Source organism: Anopheles coluzzii, chromosome 3, assembly GCF_943734685.1.
Source record: "Anopheles coluzzii chromosome 3, AcolN3, whole genome shotgun sequence".
Lineage (NCBI taxonomy): Eukaryota > Metazoa > Arthropoda > Insecta > Diptera > Culicidae > Anopheles > Anopheles coluzzii.
This window is the reverse complement of record NC_064671.1, coordinates 59,520,408-59,545,554: the sequence shown is the minus strand read 5'-3', so window position 1 is coordinate 59,545,554 and position 25,147 is coordinate 59,520,408. Positions and strand designations below refer to the sequence as shown.

The 25,147-nt window shown below is 38.4% G+C and overlaps 1 protein-coding gene across 12 annotated transcripts in view; it reads left to right on the top strand.

The window, feature by feature from the left end:
- The first annotated feature begins 2,092 nt into the window (after positions 1-2,092).
- Positions 2,093-25,147, top strand: part of LOC120955000 (small conductance calcium-activated potassium channel protein) — a 134,064-nt gene continuing 111,009 nt past the window's right edge. For 3 of the 12 annotated variants that reach the window (XM_040375423.2, XM_049610649.1, XM_049610644.1), the window contains exons 1-2: positions 2,098-2,224; positions 3,845-4,553. The gene's annotated coding sequence lies outside the window, so the exon portion shown is untranslated. Of the gene's footprint in view, positions 2,225-3,844; positions 4,554-25,147 lie in introns of all 12 variants that reach the window. The other 9 variants (XR_007452773.1, XR_007452772.1, XM_040375426.2 and 6 more) reach the window with 7 other exon arrangements.

The window sequence follows — 25,147 nt, the reverse complement described above, 5'->3', positions numbered from 1 at the left end:
CCCATGTCCCTGTTTACAAATGATGTACGTACCCATTTATTATTCGTTTGTTATCCTTATCAGTCAAGCGTTTCTTTGTCACGGTGTGCCGTGAATACCTCAAAGATGTTTGGGTAGAAAATGATCACCGTATGCGAAGGCACTTTGAGGGATTTTCTGCCACTACCTTCTCTTGTCCTGTGCTTCTCCTGTCAGCATTGCTTACAAAATTGGTCTGTCTGAACAATTGATTTAAATGTAAGCATAACCTTCATCCCATCACGTTACACAACAATTTCACGGCTGAACTAAAACGTCTAATAGACATCATGATTGTCTTTCAATTCTTACTTGACCTATATCGTGCATCAAGGCAGGATGTACACGTCTGTGACACAGTTTGTTATCCGATTATTTAGAAATTCTGTGGATTTTTTTCTAAATTATTTCTATCATAACTAAATCTGTAAGCTTCAATAATTTCAAACTTTTATTTAAAAAAATAATGTGATCTAGTTGTAAATTACACGTTTATCTGTAACATAGAAAAATATCTTCTAACATTTCAGCATGTTCTAAATATATGCTATCCGATGGTATCACTTTCATGTAACAGCTTTTTAACATCATCAAACGCATCATTGTTGACGTGGTCGAAATGTCACTTCATCAAATAATCACAATGCTGCCCACCCTTATCTCGTACGAGTTGACCCCGGGTCTGGTCGTTAAATTTAGTCAGGAAGATAGCAAGAAGTAGTTCAAACAAAAAACAACACAAACATCACGGTCGATGGAGCAAGATCATTGCACTGGGATTTCCGCCGGAAGGTCCGAAACGTGACTGCAGTAAGCGATAGGTTGATAGTACCTTATGGGTAGGCTTAACCAAACACAGGGACTATTAGATTACGCTCGACATAACACTTTGACGGTTGTAATAGTTAAAAGGGTTTGAATCTACCATGCAGGATGTGAAATCCTTAGAGAGGGATTTGAAATTTACATTAGGCCACATTATGGGGCGTTCCATACCATACCTTTCAATCTTTCCGTCCAAACAAATAAGATCAATTAAATAGTTCGACCATGCTTCAAACGACTGGGCGTCTCCATGAGCTTACTCGCTTTCAAAAATCAATTCTATAAATATGTTGCCCAAATTCAAATGAATATCATCCTAATGATTGCAATAGTATAGTATAAATCATATAAAATACAGGTAAAATTTGCTTTGGTATATTGATTTTTTACTCAGCGATATGAGTACGTCTCATATGAGGGAATGTGATCAATATCAAATGGAATAACTATCTCCAATGGTAAAAACGATACCCTTGAGGGTTTACGGCTCAAATATCGCCAATGCTCAAGCATAATGTCTACTGCTACTTTTCGATTTCTGTGTTTGGCATAGCTCCCGCAAACAAGCCCTAGACGAAAAGCGTGGAATAAAGTACTGTTATATTGCTTGTTATCATTATTGATAGACCAGACTATGAATACAAAAAGGCAGTAAATGAGAGTGCATTTGACCTTTCCCTATTTTTTATGTCATTGTATAAGCAGGTTGTTATTTGTGTTCAAACGTTAGAATTGCTCTATCATTTTTGACATTGCTGTTATACTTTGAGAATTGATAATTTGTAATAAATTAAAATACGTAGAAAAATAAAAACAGCTCGTATAGGAATTATCCAAATCGGGATCGATTGTACTAAATTATATCAATTGCGTTTAGCATTAACACAAAATTGATCTTTCTCAACAGATTTTGGATAATATAAATGTACCAAAATTTATTAAAGTGTGTGGTACAATTTATTTCGCCATTATGTGCGAGAATGCATTGATTGAAGTTTCCGTAAATTCACACAAAGAGTGATTGATTCCAGCATAACTTTCAATTAGTAAAGTCGCCGGTGAGCAGTCTGTTACAGCTGAGAGAACCTTACCTGAACTGAGTTACTAGCGATCAACAAGCGGCAGCGTAGGGTAATAATTGTCCGCCTTATGGTTTGCCAAACAAAAGTGAAACTTCGTCTACTCACCGTCGCCCAAAGAGAGCTGAGCGACTGAGCGCAGCTCAGCTATGGCGACCGAGTGGCAAAGAGAGTCGCACCATCAGTTCACAGTAGGTCAGACCGACACTAGCATCCAATCTTTCTCGTCAGTCAGTTTATTTTCAGTATCCGTGCCGAGTTGACACACAGCCGCTGTGCGTCGCAGTTGCCAGTTGAAAAGGGTTGGTTTTTTTTTCTCAACTCGTGTCTGCCACTAGCCTGCCATTCGTAGCGTATTCATATCTCCGACTGTTCTTTGTGGTGCACCTCAATGTTTACCAATACACCCATATGTGCTCATTATTTGACCTTTTTCGTTGTCTTACATTCCTTCGCGGACCGTCTTTTTTATTCTTCTCGTTTTATCGTCCAACATCGCAACGATCACGCAAGTAAAACGTACTGTGAGTGAACGAGTTAGTGAAAACGAGACCTGGGCAAACGATCCTTCCGGGACCGGTGTACATAATACGTGTTACTCTATGTATGTGTTTGTATCGATAGTGCCGTTGGATACAGGATCGACGAGTTTGTGGCTTCGTCTGCCCTACCGAGAATGGTACAGAATTGCGTGAGCGCAATTTTTGTGTATACTAAAGTTTACAAATGTAGTGTGTGTGTGCATGTGTGTGTATGTGTGTTTATGTGCAGTCAATTGACCTGCTCAGGTTCTGCTTCGGGCCGGCCTATTTACACCTTGCTTCGTCCTTTCCGGCCATAAAGGATACTGAATATCCGCACGAGAGTTTGCGAGCCCGTACATAATTTGTCACCCCTCCTTCTACCCAATGAACTCACCTGCTTGTGTCTGACATGAACCCACGCTTTGGCAGACGACGGCCGCGAGCCAGCGTGCAGAAATCATTGCTGGGCAGGATATTGGTCAATCTGAATATTTTAGCACCGGTACCGCCGGCTAAGTGAGACGTTTCTGTTCTGGGCACGTTGCTGCGGGTCTTTAACAGCAGCGGCAGGTGCGGAGCTTCATTTAGTGGAAGTAAAGCGGTGGGATATACCACAATGGGTGACTCAAATTGGTGCATCACGTGCAGTTATCAGGTGAACCGTAAACAGATTGTAACCGTGGTTATAAATAATAGATTCAGCTGTTTCAGAACAACCACCGTCCCGGTGCTGTGGATATGGTAGTTAAAACAAAAAGCAACCTGAATGTTAGAACGACGCATGAAATCACATCCTAACAAAGCGAACGTTTCTCGTTTCGGTGCGAAACCCTTACTCACCTGTGAATGTAGAGGGAATAGTTTTCAAGCCCAGATTTTTTTTACAATGCTCTTATTCGAAATGTCGTGTCCAGCTGTAGCTGTCATGCACGTGCGCTGTATTACAGTCCTAGCCAGTCCGGTGCCCAATTTGAAACGTGTGTAACAAACGGTCGCTCACCGTCGCCAGTCACCGTGGACAGCGCGATGTTTTCGTGGTCATTTTCAATTCCCGCTTTTCCGGGTCCGTTTCGAAAGCAATTTTCTTTTCCATACCGGGTCGATGTAAACCCGATTGCTCAACCACCGCGCTCTGCCTTAGCGCTGGCAGGCTCTCGTTTGTTCAGGTGGAAAATTAAATTTTTAATATACCATTACAAAGTTAATAATTGAAAAACCTTCGTAGACGTGGATTTATTTTCGGGCGGCAGAGGCTTCAAATGACGCGAGACCCTTCTTGTTTGCCGGTTGCATGAGATACACCACACCCCTAACGTTTCCTCTCAACCTCATTCTCGCGCTATCTGTCGCTCCCATTACTGTGTGTTCTTAACTTACCCGTGTCTATTTCCGTTTTAGCGTATTTTTACGTGCATCAACATCCAACAGAGCATCGCATATCAGTGCCACACAGCGCAGTCTGGTGATTGAAAGGATGATGGGCTTTTGCATTCATTGTTTGTACAGCCGAGCGTAACACTGTCTGTGTGTTTTGAGTAAAAAAAAAGAATCTGAATAGAATCAGTGGCCTGCAGGCAGTGCGCAACATCAGCTTAGCGTGTCAATGTGTCGATGTAAAGCAAATGATTTTTAGTGCCAGCAAAAGATAAAAGCATATTTTTTGAAACATAACGGAGAAAACACTTCATTTGTATATCGTTGAAGGTATTGCTGTTAGTCACAATTTACGACAGTCATCAACCCGAAATCGACTCTCTCCATGTTTGAGTATCTTGTGTATGCACAATTTACATAGTTACATCAAAACTGAAGCAAGTGAATCGAGATAATACAAATCGAGTTGAGAAAAACAAATGAGCGGAAAGTGTAGTTTAATATAACGAAATAAACCACCCTATGCGTGCGTAGTGTAGTTATTTATCACAGTGATTAATACGTACAGCTAGTTGGTGTGTACACGTTCGTCAGTGTTAGTAGCGCCATTTGGCTAATCGCTAAATTTATCGATCGTCTGTGAATGTTTGCACTAGTTTGCACCACCCCTTTGGATACTTCGACTTTTTATCAATAGATGTTGAGCAAAGCTCGAGTTTTTATAATCTACACGGTGAGTTAGTTTGAATTGTTGCATTTAATCTGTTGTACAACTTTGCTTATAAAGTATATTCTATATGTTTTATTTGTATGACTAATTTTACCGGCTAATTTTCATTCAGGTAAATCTTACACAAATCATACACTGCATTAATTCATCACAACATGTTACTCAATGTCACTGTTTTTCTCCTGAGCAATGTGAAATCCCGTGCAGCCCAGTTCTCATTAATAAGTGACAAGCGTCAAACGTCAAACACATACCGAGAAAGCGTTTCCCAAGGTAATCGTTACGTACGTTTGATTATGAAAAACCCTTCAGTTGTTTACCCATGTGCCAGTCGGGTCATTCAAGCAAATCTCAAAAGGGAGACAAACGACGCCATCCAGCTGTTTTATTTCACTAATTGGATGATGGCGCGTATATAGTGCAAATGTGTAATTAAATCGAAAAATTATTCCATCTCTTCACTCCGGCGTTTCGTACGACTGCGCCAATTCGCATGCGAAGCACTCAACGTATACGTTTCTTATCGAAGCAACCGATAAGCTGGAAAGGCCCGAAAGCAGAAATCGCACACAAGAGAGTAACGAGTAAATGTAGATTCCATAAAGGACATTCCTTTCGTACCCAATACGCAAAACATTGATTTGCTTCTACCTTTGACCTTACTGCAGGATAAGTATGCTTCGCACTTCCCACTTCAGAGCTTGAGTAGTAAACAACTCCTTCTGTATTCCCCAGCGGCTCATGAAATTTCACTCACCGTGTTTGGCTGCCGGTTCTTCCAAACATGAAATAGATTCTCGTTTACCGTGGGGATCGCTTTTGGTGAAGTGATGCGTGTTTGGAAAAGCTCCAATGGTAGGAAGTTCTGCAAATGCGTTCGTATTGAAGCCTCCTCTATCGCATTGTTTACAAGGGCTTACCTACTAGAGGTTAGATTGAACTGGACGGAGATGTGGGAGCATTATTATTTATGAAAGCTATTACGGTTGAGTTGAACAAGGTGCAAGGCAGTAAATAGAAACCGAAAAAACGAAGTTGTGTTAGAATTAATTATACAGGTCACTGATTAATTCATAAGATGTAATATTTAATGTATAGAATAGCTACTTGGAGATGCTTGCATTTATACGCAATACATCCAGAATTTGATTACTAATGGGAACTCATTAGAATAAGCAATATAAGCTTGTATTTTGAATGCTGACCTGCGTTAATCGTAGTCCATTTTCCTCTAAAATATCTGTGTAGTACTCATACTACTTTGTATGTAGATTATGTACGTTATTGATTGGTAGCATACCATTGTTTGCATTGTACAATATCATACTGTTTAACAATAACATAAACCAAATTAGTTTTTACCTTGTCAAAATCTTCTACAACCTAAGCTGTGTCCTGTGGAGCGAACTGTTTACTGCTGAATGTGGAATGACATATATTATTTGCTTACCTTTCCGAAGTAGGTCGAGGGATCGATAAAACTCCTTATGAAAATCAATAGGACATTCCCGTTGACGAGAATACAAAGAACGTGTCACAATCATTTGTACCAAACCTTTCTTCAATCGATTGTAAGTCCTGTCGATTTGTGCGATTATTGGTTTGCTCAGTTTGAAACCTCGCTCTGCAATGCTGAAGATATTTCTATTAATAAGTAAACCCAAAACTGTGCCCTATAGCTCGTCTGTTGACACACGGTTCTGCCTGTGAAAAGCTGTACAAAGAAATGGCAAGAAAATATTGTTTGACTCGTTTAGTAGAACGTTTGGTAGAGCGTTAGAGACGAGTCTACATGCGTTAGAACGCCAACACTGACTTTCCCTTTTCCGATGTCGGATTTTGCTTTTCGTTTACACTTTCTTATTTTATTCTCAAACTACCACTGTTGCTGCTGATTCACTACTACACTTCGCTCAGTCGCACAGAAGCGCAGTATTAACGTTAACCTTCTAGAACCTGGAAATGCCCCTTTGAACCCGAGTCCTTCACTCTGATCGTGCGGGCTATTTATAAAAGAACACCGAAATATTCCCAACCTGCCAGGCGCGCAGGTTCACTGAGAGGGTTGGTGTGTGTAGAATCAGCGCTACAAGGGAGGTAGTATCACTATCATAAGAAATTGGTAATTGGATGTTTGAAAAATAGACCTTCGAAATATCCACCCGTGGCACACATGGCCTACTGCCATGGGTTTTTCGGGAGCCAACCTTGAACTTTGTGAACATTTCACTCGATTTGATGAGCGGTTGCCGGAAAATCGACACGATAGACGGTTCTGACGCGTCCCTCCCCCGGGAGTGCATGTTGCTTTTATTTTGCCTGACGCGTCGCCGGTCAAGCGGGTGTAGAGAGACTGCAGACGGGACGCTCCCGGCAACGCTCAGCAACAACCGGTCAGAGAAATTAGTGAACTTCCTCCTTGGTTTGGGTGTTGGATTTCATTGCTTTCCTTGTTGCCGCTTTGCTGTTCTTTGTGCCGCTTGCTGCCAACACTTCGCGATGCTGTACAAGAGAGTGAAAGAGAAAACGAAAGACTGCTGGGTGAAAGAGTGGGAGTGTAAAGCAAAACAACTTGAAACCCCGTATCGCTGTCCAGATGGATGCAGGCTTGCTTTTTTGCCTACATTACCATTTCGGTGAAAAGGTTCTAATTATGATGGTCGAAACAAGAGTAAAGCAATACGATGAGCAGATGAAAGTGAACGCAAACAGTGTGCCAAAGAGTTATGGCTTCGGAGTTTCAGTTTTTATTTCCCACCGATTAAGGTTTCAACCATATCGTTCGTTTAAAAGTTTATGAATATTGTATGCTAAGTGCTCACTCACACGCGATTCAATTCCACCCTTCGATGTTTTTCTTTAACTAAACCGTACTTTTTCGCTGCTGAGTTTCTGATGCAAAGCAGAAGAAGTAGAAGAAGAAAAGAAAAACTGGCTCAATCCATTCGAATGAGAGAAATAATATCTATTTTTGGAGCGTTTGGACCACGATCCAAAATTATCATTTAGCCAATTTTGTTCGCTGTGCAAACCATCAATGTTCATTTATCACCTGTTGATCGCAGTCGATGAAGAATCTCATCAGCGTTACTCTTGTGCATTGTGTTTCGCTTTGATCATGCTGTCAATCTGTTGCTGGCGCTTATTACAAAACATAGTAGATAGCTGACGGAATTTGAAACTTGTGTCATAGCTGTCAAGTTTGAGAAGGATCACTAACCTCATTTCAATTTGCAAAATGCTGTCAACAGCTGAAAGCGTTGAAAAGCCATTCTGGAATTTTCATTAGCTATCGCATCATTTTACTTTCGATGTTTAGTTTTCTTATTTTACACGATGTTTTCAAAATTTCACACTAGAATGTGTGTGATTTCTTCGTTGTTGATTTTAAAGGACGTTTTATAATAAGTTAGTATTGTGTAAAGCTTGTCCATTTATTTTTCCCTACACTAAATGGTCCTAACTTGGCAATTCAACAAGTTAGTCCAAACCTTCCTATCAATTTAATGCTTATAGAATTATTGTCACCTCGAGAAACTCAGGCCACGCTCCGGACCGTAACGACGCGTTGTTAACAGCTCATTAAACATGAAACATACTATAGCATCTGGGTTGAAACCCAGCGTTAAATTCAATTTCTTGCAGTGAACCGTTCTTTGAGGAAAGTTGGAGATTTATTTCTTGATCCCCCGCGGTATTTCTGTTTACTCTTATGCCAGCCGGATAGCACGAAAATCAGATTATTTTGCATAAGCATGAGCCCCTAAATGGGTCCTCGTCCAAAACCATACATTGAACCTTCGGTTGGGTCGTTGCTGCGATTACCTCATCTACTACTGGTTTCGTGTTTATTGATTTTCCATGAAGGCGTAAAAGTGGTCGATGATACCATTTTTCATGATTACCCTACCACACATTAATTTCCTTCCACACATTTTGGAGGGATTTTAGTATCACTGAGGTGACACAAATATTTTCCTGTTTGTGAGAGTAGCTGAGAAACGAATTTAGGTACTAACGGAATTTAACACATGGAAATTTAAGGTGTTGTGTGTGTGTGTGCTTTTGGTTTCGATAAGCAACTGTAGCATGTTTTTACATGTTGCATACATGTTCATACAAATATAAAATTATGTGCAATGGAACGTCGATTATCCGTGTGCAGATTAACCAGCAGCTGGCTTAACCGTGCGCATGAATTTGACAGCTGTTCAATCGTGACGAACATTTGAGGCAATAGTAAGGATCTACATGGGTATAATATACAGATGGGTTTATCCCGTATGATTGGACAACTACACTGTAGAAAAGCTACAGAAATGGTTTGTCACATGGTTGTTGTTGAGAAATACTATAACTGTTTTATAACTGTCATGCACTGATTTCGATGCTAAAGAAGGTAGACGTTTGAATTCATTCACCGCTAGCAAATGGTATGTTGTTGTGTTAGTAAAACGGTACAGTGTAAAAGCGTCCTTCGACCTATCAAAACTGTGATTTAACATCGCTTAGCGGGAAGAGCTATAAGATCACCTATATATTATACCCTCTTTGATCAAGATGGTAAAAAAAGTTGTGTAGATATCTAGCATTAAGTGATATTTTAAACTTTCATTGTTACTCAACAATAATTGAAACTCCTATAGTTAATAAATTAAAAATTATTATGCTTATGATTGATTATTATAAACTTAATTGTTATTATGTGTTTATCATTTTTCAACAGTGTGTTTATCATTTTTGCATGAAATCGACATTTATTGAACTATTATTCGTGTAAATTGATTAACCAGTAACTGTCCAGTCCAAATCATACCGGAAAATCGACGATCTTCTTTACTCTTAGAAAATTTAATATGGATTTTTCTTAAAGAATCAATAAAATTGAAACCAAATATGAGGCAGCCTACAATCAGATAATATTTCACTTGCATAATTTCATTGAAGCTAATCTATACTCAAAGGAAGCCCACTTTCGAACAGTAAACCGAAACCCACCAGCGTATAGCTTACATCCTAAGAAATTTTGATAAAATATTCTGAGAAAACTGGCGCTCAAAACCTTCGTAGGAAATTTCCATTGACCTTCGTGAATCAGAAACTTCTAGCCTAAGAAAAGCAGTGATCGGACAGATGAGAGGAAAACATTATTTTTATGCGTCTTGATAAAGCTAGAAACTCCTCCTCGATTGTTGTCATATTTACCAGCAATCAAGTGGAAGTTAATCGTGTCTTAGGGATTTGTTTACTGTAACGAAAACTTTAACATTGAGTTGTTGAAGCCAAATGTAACCGAACCATAGTAAGAAACACGAACATGAACCTCTCACGGTCTTTGCAAACAATATTTTTACATCAACTGCTACTCTAGTCGATTATTATAAGCCATTATTGATTGTCTCATAAGTGCAGAAAATGTAAAACAATAATTTCGTCATGTGACTTTTAGTGAATGAAATATTAGTAGGATTTTTATCACCAAACTTTACCAAAACGCTTGCAGTGCAAATAGTTTGCAGCATTTTAATGGCTGAAATTCTTTACAATCAAATCAAATCAAATCTAGATGTCGGTTAAATATAAAAATTTAGCAATTTGCTACTGTTGCGACTATATATCCATCATAGTACACGGGTTCAACATTGCCTATCGTGAAACATTACGCGTTAACTGATGTACATTCGTTTCTCATTTGCAGCGTCTCCGGATACATTTTCCACGAGATAAAAATTAATGTTACTTCCGATTTTGCTGGTTCGCTATTAATGGCAACAACCCCAGTGACAGCGAAGCTATAAAAAATCATTAACCCGGTCGTTCAGCGCCAACGCGACACATCTTTGCCGAGCTACACGCTACAGCATCAACCACACAATTTTTGGCACACTTCAACATGATTACGCGGAACCACGAGCACCATCTTGTCACTCGGACCGTCTCGGCGAAACCGCAAAACAGTGGCTTTTGATATATTTTTTGCTACACTCTAATCTTTTGTAGATATTGGTGAGAAGGGGGTTGCTAGCGTTTGAAGGGCTTAACGATTGTTTCCCCTGTGGTGTGGGAGCCAGAACCATCGCTCTGAAACCTGTACATTTTCTTCCTCCGTTTTCAACCTTGACCCTGGCTTGAAGTGTGGCTTATGGTTGTAAATTTTTATGACTTGCTTTTGAAGAATTAACTTTGACCGTGCTCGAGAACAAATGTACTCCCCAAGAGAGGCATTGGAGGATTGTGTGCCGCTTATGTTATCGTACTTTAAAAAAAAAACAGATACATTTCGTGAAAACATTTGCACGCAACAAAAGTAAAGTGTTCGTCTCGAGCAATAATTTTCTCCTTTAAAGTTACTCCAAGGAATTTAAGACGAGATGGCCATGAAGCGAAAGTGGAGCCTTTCGCTGAAAAGCAGTAATCATGGATTACAGCGTAAAGGGCTAGCTTGGGTAACGTTTGTAAATTTAACGCCCAGACCCCAATTTTCTTCCTAACTGCCGCAGAGAGTCAAAACCCCAACACCCACCGTGGCAGGATCATGTCTTGCTACTAAGCTTCGTTCTTATTCATCCTTCACACAAACCGTGGTAAGCACTTGCCTGGATTCATTTTTCCTTCACAGCCCACAATTCGGATCTTCCTTGTGTCTGGATGAACAGCAGTTTGCGATTCTTCCGCATAAAATATTTACACATTCAAACCGGCAGAAGCACTTTTATATTGTAATGCTTATTCTCTTCTTCGGCGTTTTGTTTATGCTCGGTTTGTGTTTTCCATCATATACACCCACATACATCAAAATACACCGCGGGTCACTCTTTACAACTCGAGACAGTGTCACTTTCTCGTTTTCCACGTCGTCCTGGTTCCGGTACTTGCATCAGCTGCGTATGGTGATGTTGGTGGCTTGTGCCTCGAGACGTACCATTACAGCAAACTGTTTCCTTTTTCGATTGAAGTACCTCGTTGCATGTTTGATTTTCATTAACAGAACGCAGACAGTCGTACATTCTAACGGGTAAAAACACCAAAACAACTCATCCGATGATGGTTTACACCCAATTGCTGTGCAAACAGGGTAAGGAAAAGCTTGAAGCATGTTGTCCATACTGTATGGCTTGTTTTTGCTTACACCGCTCAAACCCTGATTGATGTAGCAGCAACATCAGCGTGAGGAAAAACACTGTTGTTTTAGACTCTAATTGAATGTTGATGATTGCTAATGCTTGCGCAACTTGAGAAAAGAAACACAATTAATGCATTTTACATTTTGAGTAGGGTAAATATTTTGCGCCAAATTACTTTGTGTACTCTCCCGTTTTTATGGCACTGCATTGTCTGCGTAATAATTATACCCTGTGATAATGACATGAATAACTGATAAAATATTTGTTTGTAGAATCGACATCTTCACGGCATCAAAACGAAAAAGGTTACGATAAGAACGATTATTTGTTAAACATAACAGCACTTTTCTTCACAATGATTAAAAAAGAGTACATGGAGTTTCCTCTGCTAAACACTACGTTTCTGAGGCACCGTAGGTTAAGAAAAGGAACAAATTCATTATCATCAAATTAATATGTAAAACGATGTTGTTGAAGGTAAAGCCAAGCGAACCCGCGTACAAAGCCGCACTTTTCCCTGTTCTACTTTCACCAACAAGTTCGGTACTCCAAACATTCCACCCAAGCGATGGTGAAGATCCTTTTAAACGATTTCTTGATGAAAGCATACCACCGTATAGCGGAACATCATATCGATCGATGTCAACGACGGGTGATTCTCGGACAGCAACCGCACCTCGCACTACGTAAGATGAATAATTTACATGAAATCATCATCTTTACGTTCTGGAAGCCTACCAGGAACTTCCATTTCTTGGAATATGGAAATCGATAATTGACAGCTCCCACGATATCCCCAATCCTCCATCTTCTGACTCATTTTGTAAAAAAAATGCACTTTTAAACAGCCTGAACCTCATTTAAAAGGAGCACAGGCAGAGAATAATATACCAGAGGGTTTAGGGAAGTATAAAGTGTGTCAGTGAAATTCCAATCTTTTGAAATTCCCAACACCCTTCCCAAAATGAACAGTTCGCTAGAAAAATGGGGCAGAACTGTTGGATAGATTCCGTGAAATCGGTTGGCCAATTTATTTCTAATCATGACGAATGGCATTTACCATTAAACATCCTACCTTTTAGCTAAGCAATGGCTTACCAAAAAAGAAAAAAAACTTAATGAATCTGAAAAAACATAACACAAGGAGCCACAAATAAGCGCTAAAAGTGGACCACCGTGAACACACACTTGGATTTGCCCCGTGGAACCAACAGCAAAAGTGAAGGCAAAACTCAAATTGCGTGCGTGACTATACGTCGTACGCCGCCGCGTTGATCTGCAAGCAGAGATTTGGCAAAAAGTTTTCCATTCCGTTCCGTACAACTCCACACATACAATAATGCCATGCTCAGAAGAAAGGAATTAGTAGTAAGCCAATGTTTCGGTCACATTTTACCTCCGAGGCCTGTATCCTGCTCGTAAAATTGAATCCTCAACCTGAACTGAATTAACTTTTCCCAGTACGTCTGATGTCGCATGTTGTCGGTCATTACTGGTTACCTGCGTCTCATGTTCCAGCTGTAAATAGCTCAGTAGAAGGCGTAGAAGGGGCCTTGTATCTCAAAACGCACATGGAAAGAATGGCTCTCACTGATACACAATGTTTTGCTCTATTTATACCGCCCTGGCGGTTCTTATCAGTCATCAGTTAAAACATTTAGATAAAAATGGGATAATGGTATCAAAATTATGTAGCAGGAATGACAAAACGAATGGTGCAGAAAAGTATAACTTATATCATCTGGTTTCAGATTCTGGTGTATAATTGCTTTTACTTTTTTAATGTTGAAACCAAATTAAATGCTAGCATTGGATAATCAGCGTGTAAAAGCCGTTTTGTCTCACGAAAATATTTTTTATTATAATTTACAAACATCAATCGAGTAACATCACATTTCAATTTGAAAAAGAACTACCAAATAACAAAGCTAGCAGCGTTATTACACCCGTTTCGTCTTACACAACCATGTCATATTGTAGTTTTGGTTTTGGACCAAAAAATCCAATTAAGAATCACGAAGCGAGCGTTTGCTTTGTTCTAGAATATGCAATATTCGGTATTAAAATTCCAGTTGAAACACACCTTTTTGCTTGAAACTTCATAAGTTTGCTTTGACCTTTTCATACCCACTCGCTCTAGTGTCTTCGGTATACTCTTGCTTGAATATTCCAACTGACTGTACAAGTACCTGCTTGCTCTAGGCTGCATCCAAAGTCTCCCCCCCCCCCCTCTGGCCCTCTGGCGGAATACTAAGTGCAGGAAGAATGGTGTACAGATGAATGTTTGGTTTGTTTCACAAAGGCACAAAGTCACTTCCGGCTTGAAGTACTCTGTAGAGCAAACAACAATACGGCTGCTATCTTGACATGGTCCCCATGTAAGCTGTCGGTTTATTTCGAACTGTGTTTTCCATCGGTACACTGGAGCGTCAAATTGCTGCACGTATGAATAGTTCAAACCTGCTGAACAATATTCTCATCCTTGCACAACCGTGGCGTTTTTGCGGTCATGTTAGGTCATTGGAAATGATGGGAAAGAAGAAGGGGGAGCGCTACGACAGGTATGTTCGCTTTCGTGCGAAGTCTTTTCGAAGGCCTTACACTTCAATTCAACCTTGTTTTGCGATGGTTTCACTGCACTTTATCATGAATGGTATTTTATAATACCGGGAATCTTTGAACACAAGGAAATAGAAAAAAGTACCTCATATACATACAAACGCGCACATTACAATGAGCAAATAAGTAGTATCCCTTCAAACAATTCTCTTGAGGGTATTGATATTCTAATTTTTTATTTGATTTTTTCTTATTTTCAGTGAGTAGATATATAATGTAAAACCTTAATATGTCAATTCAATATATCTATGTTATATCAATCCACCATCCATCCATCAATCCACATGCCAAATAAAGTTTTCTTGAGTAGCAGCTACATTTGTTTGCTTTACGTTCTTGTTCGCTCAGTAGCTTATTAGGCGCATTAATTACATCTCGGCCATAAATGGTCGATTGTCCTAGTATAAGAGTAGCCAATACTACCTAAAATCTATGTTGATTTATGTTGATTCTCTTCTGTTGTTCTATTGAAAGCATTGAAAAATAAAACTTAACACTGTAGCTTCTTACATAAGGTAGTTTCAACTAAATAGGTAATAATATTTTCCAATAATCTTGGAATGCCTCAAATTTTGAGTTGAACTTTCACTTTTGCATGTTATGTTATCTCTTCTCTTCTTTGGCTCAAAAACCGATGTCGGTGAAGGCCTGCCTGTACCCACTTGTGGGCTTGGGCTTTCAGTGACTAATTGATTCCCCCCCATAGCAGGATAGTCAATCCTACGTATGGCGGCGCGGTCTATTTGGGGATTGAACCCATGACGGGCATGTTGTTAAGTCGTACGAGTTGACGACTGTACTACGAGACCGGCTGCATGTTATGTTCACATACATCATTAATGAACGTTCGAAAATGTGCATCATAGTTCATTTATCTGCCATTTATCTGAAACAAAAGGAAAAGTGTCAAACAAAACCTCTCTAAACGTACGGAAACGGTCTTCGTATTAATTAATGTTGTGAAGTCTCAATAAAAGTCTCATTTTTTGTAAATTGGTATCATTGGCTTGACATATCAAAGTCAAATTAATCTGTGAACAGGTTGTTTTTAACAAATAACAAGCGAAAGTAGCGTTTTCAACTAAGCATCAGATTTTCGACATGAGTCCTCTAAAAAAAAGGAATTCTGTAATTTGTTATTAGTTATTTGTTACAGTACTAGTAAAACCAGTAGCATCACTAAAAAGCCGACAAACAATACACTTCCTGTACGTCTGATTATTTGTTCAATTTAAAGTATCAAACAAAAGACAAATCGAATCGTCTAACATTCATATTAATAGAAAAATAAACACATTTTTGACACTATTTTGACACTCGAATAAATTGATTAGAACGTTTATCTCAAAAGTTAAGGAATTAAACGACACATTAAACATATCTTTGCTATTGAGTCTTTATTACTAGCCGCTAAAACCTTGGTATGAAAATACTACTTACTTATTTAGTCGTCTAGTGTCATAATCCCCTCTCAGTCAATGCCTGCTGCAGGAGTGTTTAAAACTACCCACAGTCTTGCGCCATCTGTTACGGTCAATCCACTGTCTCGACTTCAACTAAAACTAAAAAGCGTTAGAGAATGGACTTTGCAGACTTCACGAGAAAGATCCGGTGTCCGGTTTCATGTATATAATATGACCAGCCCACCGGAACCTGGCAAGCTTGCAATACTGCATTACAGGAAGATCGCTCTATAATTTGTACCCGTCGTTCTAGGCAGGCAGGCGTTTCACTTTCAAAAAAAGTTCGTTTAACAAAATAATATGCCTGGTAATACGCAATTGAAACTTAATAATAAATCACCTTGTCTCAATTGCTAGTAAATAATTGATGAACACTATTACACACGGTCTCAATACAACTTCTGGACCAAAAAAGAGTTCATGAAGTCATCATATTAGTAAAAATGATTAAAATCTCAACCTAAACTCTTTTACTTCCAAATCTAGTTCCAACTTAGTTTCTGTCATGGTAAAGATCTCCCATAATCTCGAAGAACCTCGAAAGATACAAAAGTGATGCAAAGTATTATCATTATCATACATGTCCTTACAAATGACGAGCTTCATATATCAGTTATTGGCATTCGACACCAAATGACTTTCGTTTCGATTTGTTGCGACGGTTGCAACTGAAAACGTTCTCAAGCTGCTATAATCTTAAGTCGGATGACAATCTGTAAAAAGATTCAATCGGTGATTTCTTGGGCTTCCATTGCCCTTGATTCTGTGGATCTACTTTTCTGGTTAAAGGTGATAACAAAAAAATTACAACGAATCACGTGACAACTTCAGATGTTTTATGCGTTCTTGTAAATAAAGGAGTGAGCAACTGTATCGTTTGAACTTTTTGGTTGTCATTGGTTCCAGTTCTAGGTATTCCAACATGTAGATGCAAACAAAATAACAGTTGCTAAACCGCTAGTGCAATAATAAACCCACCCAGTTATGAAATAATATGAGTCTTTTCTCGATAAATTTTACACACACGAGAATCCTTTAAAGATTGTTTCGTTTATCTTTTGTCCAGATCATCAAAAAATAAATCTAATGCTTAAAATATAAATCATCAAACGCAAGTTTCACATGAATTGTGCCAACTGTCATGTAAGCGCTTTAACACTAAAATCCCTACAACAACGGATTACCTTTTTACCACATATCCCGATGCTCAGGTCTTAGTAGCCGCTTGCTCTACCAACGGGTCGTAAAAATGATTTCGTAGCCATTTTCACCGACAACTGCCGATTAGCTCCAAAATGGCAAAGGTTAGGCGTAAGCGAACGTGCTATATCGGTTTCGTCGGTCCAACTCGTTTCTTTTGCTATTTCCTTTTCGAGTGAGGGAGTTTTAGCCTGCGGGTTTGAACAGCAAAAGTTCACAGTTCATGAACTTGGTGCGTGAAAATGGTCTCCAAAGCTTACATGGAACGTCCCGAGAACGTGTGGACAAATGATGCAAACTCGGCACGATGCCAATTTTCGACACCTGATCCCATGGCGGTATTATCGGGAGAAGAAGGTTCCCTTCGCTACCCAAGTTACGACCCTTTAAAGATACTCTTTCACTGTGTGCCCAGATTTGTTTGTTTCACAAAATCATTACACTCAATTGCGAACAGATGCTAACTGTTTTGCTTTTTTCTCACATCGATTCAATTTTCCATTCCCAATCGTTTACCATTCTGCTTCGCGTGCCATATCCTTGAGGCATATCTTCTCGTTGGACGGTGTGTTGTCTGAGAGGAGAAAAAACTCGCACTCACACATACTTCACTAAAACGAAATGAAAGATTGATTCCCAACATCGTAGGTTCTTCTTCTTCACATCATTGATGGCCGCATTTGTTTTCGCCTTTGCTGATGGATTTTGACGGCTGAAGTGATTTTAATGAAAATTTAAAATAAACATAAACAATCGGTTCACTTTTTTCTCAAGAAAAAGCTGTGGGAGTTAAGAGGATGAAGAAAGAACGTATATTGATTATCAGATGTAAAACAGTAAGTGGTTAAATATACCATGGCTGCAAATCAAGGTTTTACTTCCGTATTTTGACCATGGATAAAAATGGTTATTCTTTAAGTTACTTGTACAGCAACAAATTCTATACCGAAAAAGAGTTGTAATGTACACATATATAGCAGATATTAAACTCGATATGTATGTATTGATTATATGTATATACTATTAACATATAAATGGACACAAATATGCCATTTAAGCTATAAAAGTATCAGGTATTTTTCAACTTTTTATTATTATAGTTTTTTCTCACTAATAAAATAGTGTGAAAAACATGTATCAAATTTACAATCATCGTCAAGTCATATACCATAACTCATCAATCAAAACGTTGTAAGACCAATAGCTTAACGTTATCCACGTACTATACTTACGATGTAACATCTATCCAAAGCTGACGGTAATCAAGCTTGACACTGCCATTTGCAGTGCAATTGGTGCTATTCAAGTTTTTTCCTCGCAAATCCCAAAGCAGTCAATTTGAAACACAGTTTCTGGCCTGCAATTTACCCTATACATTCGCCAGCAAGTCTATTTGCTATACGTCTCCTCGTGTAGAATCGGAAAACACACTGGAATAGAACACTACTTTCAGTACCCTCATACGCTAGCATGGAAGATGTTAGCCAAAGTTCGGTAATCGATATAATTTTCATTATAGAACAAGTTCGTTCCACCATGCCATCCAATGAAGCAGCAGAGGAGTTGAACTTTTTTTTTGACAAGGCAAAACATATACATTTGTGGGTGCGAGTGGTCGTGTGATACAACGATTCAAACAAAAGGACTGTAACGAAGCATGAAACATCCACCACCGTACAAACGAAGAAGATGTGGAACTTAAAAAAAATGTTACAAATTTATCGAGGCGTCGAAATACAAACTACCTTGTAGTAAAAGTTGTCGGCCGTATCGATTCGTAGAGCTTTGTGCAGCGCGTGTCCGAAGGTACAGGAGAGTGTCTTGTTACCAAACAAAGAACGAAAGGAAACAGAACTCAGTATTTTGTTTCATTAATGGATGTCGTGCAAATGTTTTCTCTACGTGAAATTCGATATTATATTATCGATATTCATTCCATGTGTCTTCTGATACAATCAGAATGGAAAAGTTTACAAACCATATCTGATACATTACTATCTTAATGTTAGGCATACCTCTGTTCGTGGAATGTCTATGTCTACAACGGAAAAACAAAGTGATGCGTCGTTTATTATTGTTTCCATATTAAAAAGACAATCAGACCTCACATATTTGAAAAAACGCCTTTAAGATACATGTTACTATAAGGACAAAATCCCAGTTTTCAGTCAAAATTATAATTCAATGTTTGCAATAAAAGCTATAATTTAATCGAAGAAATTAAACAACCTCATTAATTGAACCAAATTAATAATACGTCAAATATACCCTAGCAAACCGTTGTAAATCGTAAATTTTAATGTGTTCAATTTCATGGCTCAAAACTACAGTACAAACATAACCTAAATAATCAAACACCGCTAACAAGCATCATTTTACCTGCCAAGCTCGCAATTAACCTTTGTCTTTATGACTGCCGTGGCTAGTTTGTGAATTTTCATTAAGATTTAATTTGACATGCTGCACGCCCCCATCAGTAAAGATCGCGGAAAAGTGGTATTTGAGGTCATGCACATTTTTGTAAGCCGTGGCCAAGCGGCACTTAATGACAGTCAAACAACCCTTTTCGCTCCGCAGCAGCATGTACAGCTCAGTACAAATGAGATTATTTAGTACTATTTTTATTCCTCGTAAGATTTTTTACGATGATGGCACAACGCCCTGCCTGCTCTCCCGAAATGACACGAAAAACATGCTTCCATCTCAGCTGAAACAACACTGTCTTAAGGTTGCCCACTGCCCTTCTGGATGTCCAAACCGCACGCTCGGGAAAAAGAGATTTTTAAAAGGCGACCATTAGAAAACTTGGCTTCCCTCTCGGAAGTGATAAATTCGTTCCCAAAACAAGTATCTTGTCGGGACGAACAGCGAACAACAATGTGCCCAGACCTCAAACTGGTTACAAAGTGAGTGGGATGACATCTCCTGTGTGGTTGTTTCGAAAGTTATGTAGCTGCAACTTCAAATATAGACTTCATTGCCCATTCAATCTGTGCTAAGGATGAAGCAGAAATATTTATACTACCGTAAATAAACTGGTAGGAGAAGAGAAACACACGTCTGTTTTACCGCTTCTGTAGATCGAACGAGACGCAGTTTGACTTGTTCGTAACTGCGCCTTACGGTTACATTCTCGAGGATTGGTGGTAAATGAATGTGACATTAAAACATGCCAAGCGTGTAGGACGCGTACCTTGAGCCGACTAAATAAATTAAAATCATTCCTATGATAGGGCAACCACCAGTGGCACGAAAATGTTAATTTATTTGATCGTACGGCTAAACGGCATTATTGTAGGCGAGTGTCGATTGTAGCATAGCAGAAGCATGTGGTAAATAATTATTCATTAAAATTATAATAATTATAACACACATGAATTCTCAGCTTTCATTTTATCTCAACATAGATGAACATAGATTAATAAAAATTGCATCTAATTACTATCTAAGTAATTTGATTGAGATTTTGTAAAAACAAAAGTCAAAAAATTATAATTGTGAAATAGTTAAAATGTGATCTAAGAGATATTTAAGTACTTTTACTATGTAAAGTCACAAAAGCGTGCATTCAATTATTTTATTATGCGTTATGTTCTATATTCACCTTGCATCATCGAACCAGATTTCACAACATCGTAGTAAAGCTACTTTTCATGAGTTTCAAGTTGTCTATTAAGTGGTTTGGCTAAAACTTATATAAACAATATTAGAGTTGTGAAGGCAAATAACGACATAAGAACTACTCAGAAGTAAAACAAAGTACACAAACATACACGAACGAAAATATAAGGCGGAGCGGAGCATACAAGTTTCAGATTTTACTATATTCTACCGATCATTTGATGTTCTTTTGTTACCAGTTGGCTACAATTACCTGACTATTGACACCGTTCATCTTGATATTTTATCTGCACACCTGCATCGTTCCTTACTTCAATACAATCTGCTCAGCTTTACTGTACACGTTCCTTATACGTTCAATTGAAGGATGCAAGCCCTGGAGACCCGTATTGTAAGGAAAATCCAAAATTGATACTTTCTGTTGCACTACAAGCGACCGTTTTATGCTGAAACCATCCGCAATGACTTTCACTTTACATTTTTTTTTCTCTGTATTCTTCTCCTTGTACGCGATGGACGTTTTGGCTTCACTTGATGGAAATGATGAAAACAATAAAAATAAATAAAGCAAATTTATGTACCACATTCCCTTCCTCCCACCTCTTGGAGGTCTTAACAATGATCAAGCATTCAGGCAGAAAGGTGAATCTAGAAAACCAAATCCGAACATGCACTCAGCCCAGTCAGAAGGCTAAACAACATACGGACTGTGAATTGTGAAGTACACATGTACTCACCGTACATGCTCTCTCGGTGGTATACACTTCCTTGCAAGCGAACACTCGAATACACATCCAACAACTACTTCCTGCTGCTCGTACGTGCTCAAGTATGCGCTATCTATATGTTACCACTGTGCAGTTTAGTACGACGCAACCATACCGAGCTTATCCCAGTCAAATCTTCTTTACCAAGCGCACGCGTTTTATCCATTCGAATGGAAAATCACATCACCATTGCCGTACGAACGTTTCCAAATTCGAAGACGCAAATTTTTCGACAAAACACATTTCCGTCAATCTGTACCGAGCGCTACGACTCAATGCATCACGTTCCGATAAGTCATTCAAAACCACTTATTGTGATGTAAAAATAGAGACAACATGAATGGTAGAAAAAGCATATTTCCCTGTCGGTGTGCTGCAAAGCCATTTTTATCCCCCTAGTAATGAGATTTATCGATTCAACGTAGTCAAAGATCTTTTAGTTTCGTTTATTTCAACGAAAATATACTGAAAGATAGATTAAGATACATTTCCGGACTGATTTGTTCTTTTTTTTATATTTTGTGGTTGTAGTTGTATTGAAAGTTTGTTGAATCTGTCAAAATCATCGCAAGTTTTTTTTTTTTAATAAACTTAATCCTATGCTAAATTGATCGCATAGGATTAAGTTTATTAAAAAATTGATTGAAAATTTGAAATTTTTCATTTGAAATTGAAAATTGAAATTGAATAATTTCAAACAATAGTTTAACTTTAAATTTAAATCACAGCATCCAATTTACTTAACATGCAAAAGGTAATTACATTAAAATGAAGCAGTATACACTTGTTTGTACAGTGTTTCCCGAAATCAAAGCATTGTATCAACTACCTGACAGATATTGTTCATACTTTACCTGACCGTGTCACTGCCAATCCATCCATCAATAGTATGACGGGACGGTCATGCTATTCTAGCGTGCAAAAGTTTATCTCAATTTAAAAACAACCATCATCTACGGTGCCTTTAGCCTTACACAACACTCACCGGATATTCCCCCGTTCGTTCTCGCATGGTCGAGGATCGATAATTTTGATTGAGTTATTTGCCATCCGATTCCCATTCAAGCACAACTTTTCTGGCAGGATCTTTTTCATGTTTCCGCCTTACAGTGAGGAACAACACTGATGGAAATTGGATTAATGTTTTGCATAATTTAATGCGACCGAAAACTCCGCGTTGCATTGTTGTGCCCGCAACTCACTTAAAAAGCTGTCTGCATAACTTTTGCGTAATCTTCTTGCTGTAACCTATTAAATCATCATCACGTTAGGCATGAAACATATTCTGATACCACCTCTGAAAAGTAAATAAGACCCTTGGCAGGTCAATTACGACTGTTTGTACAACAGGGAATTCTTTTTTCCCACCGGCACTGGCAGAAGGAAGTAAATGGATATTATAACTGAATTATTCAATTACACTAACCCTCATAAATATGGTAATGTAAACTTTCTCATCCTTTGCAATGTTCTACTGACCTACCAACCATATATTGTGTTGAATCATGATAGTTTTAGGAAGAAGTTTATTTATTTTAAACATTACAACCAAACTGAATTGAATACCATCGTTACTCTGTTTTAGTTTGAAACAATAAACGATTTTTTTAATCAAAGCAAATAACACAATACTATTTTGACTAAATTTTCTAAACAAACAAAGCAAATTCTTCTATTACAATTTATGATCTTTTTTCAACTTTAAAGAAACCAAAACAAGCGTATTTGGTTCTTGCCATGCTCCGTTCCCTATATTGATGATTTTGGTGCTCTTGCTTGGGATTGTTTTCAATCACATCACTTATTCGTAGCTTGAGTGATGGACGTGATCGAATTATGGCCTCTCAAACTAGCACCACATTTCTCATTTTCCTGGCACAAAGTTTCTATCGGCGAAAATCGTAAACGTACGTGAAATCCTGTCCCGATTGAAACAAACTCCCACTACGCGTTACTGGAGGCACATTGTTGTTTTTGCCCAAGACACAAAAAACGAAGTGCATTGATTTTTTTCACACTGAACACTTATGGTTACCAAATTGAAAGGTTCTCGTCGTGAAATACAAGCCACAATGGGCCATACCGTAGAGATTTTCCGTTCGTTTTATAGCGTCCACGCCCGAACCTTGTTTCATTGAATATCCTCGAGAGCCTTGAAGGCAAGGTGGCAGTTGTATCAGATAAAGGGATTTTTTTTATCCCGTGCCTATCGCTTTGGAATACATCCTGTCGTATCCTGGGAGAAACAGCTTAATCCCTTCGTTGCACCGATGTCACGTGCGGGCCAAGAGAGAAGCATAGGGAAAATGTCGGCGCATTTAAGTGGGGATCATGGCGATGAAGCACCTAATACGTGGTGAAGTACCAACCGTTTTATGGGGATGATTGTGACCGCCGTGGATGGATTATGATACAGTGAGTGTAAAATTAGGCTTGAAGGCTGTTGAGGTGTACAAAGAACAAGTTATATATTTGTTTGTTTGTTTCAAACCAATAACAATGAATTTAGAACTTGAAATGGTAGTGATCTTGGAAATAATAGTCATTGTTAGTTAAATTTAATTTAAATGAAATTTATTTCAAACTATTCACTTTTAACAAAAAAAACATAAATAAACAATTTAATAAACAAACTTCACGGGCGATCACGTGGTACAGTCGTCAACTCGTATGACTCAATAACATGCCCGTCATGGGATCAAACTTAAAATGAACCGTCCCCCCGTAGCAAGGACTGACTATTTGGTTGCGTGGTATTGAATAAAGTCTCGAAAGCCTATCAAAGACTGTTTTCTCATATTGTCGGTATGTAATTGTTTTGCACCGTGTCCCCATACGTAAAACTGACTATCCTGCTATGGATAATCAAACAGTAACTGAAAGCCAAGCCCAAGTGGTACAGACAGGCCTTAAACGGCAACGGTGGTTGTGCCAAAAGAAGAAGAAGAATTTATGCATAGAGATAATTTCACTCACGCACCTGAAGATGTCATTATTTTGCGTGATCAACTTCCTTTTTTTCCTTTTTTTCCTTAACATGTTTTTAGATATGACATTTAAACATATATTTATATATAAAAAAATATTATATAAAAACATACAATTGCTTTTCATAGAAGGTATAATTTTAAATTTGACAGAAATAATATTTTAGCTAATGTTTTTAAATTGAAATGCAATGTGAACAATGAACGGTTTCCTTTTTTAAGTTGTATAGACTGCACCAGAGCAAAAATGATATTATGTGATATGACATGCTGAATATTTATAAGCTTTTTTATTATCGCCCACTAACGGCTTCTTCTTTTTCTTTGGCGCAACAACCGCTATCGGCCGTGTACTCCTAATGCACAGTCAGTGCATTCAATGACTAATTGAATAACCATAGTAAGATAGTCAGTCCTACGTATGTAGTTTAGTTTCTTATATTTATAGGAAAAAATCGTCGATACTGAATCAGAGACCATGAGAAAAAGAGAAAACCAGAGAAAAATATCTGCACCATGTACTGTTTTTCTTGATTGCAAGATAAAACTCATAATGATCTCACGGGCCGTCCTTCACTAAATCTTGTCGTATAATATTGTTTATGTACAACGGTAATGTTTTCTTTTCACACTTAGCACGTCTCCATGCTTCACGGCGTTCAACCAGAAAGGGGTTAAGATGATGTAGATGCTCAGTTTATAACGTAGTAAATTTCATCAACCAAAAAAACATCTACTTGGAAAAACAAACATTAGGTCATGCTTTAGCAATTTATTGCTTACATTTTCTCAACGTGTCTGAACGAGATATGTCGT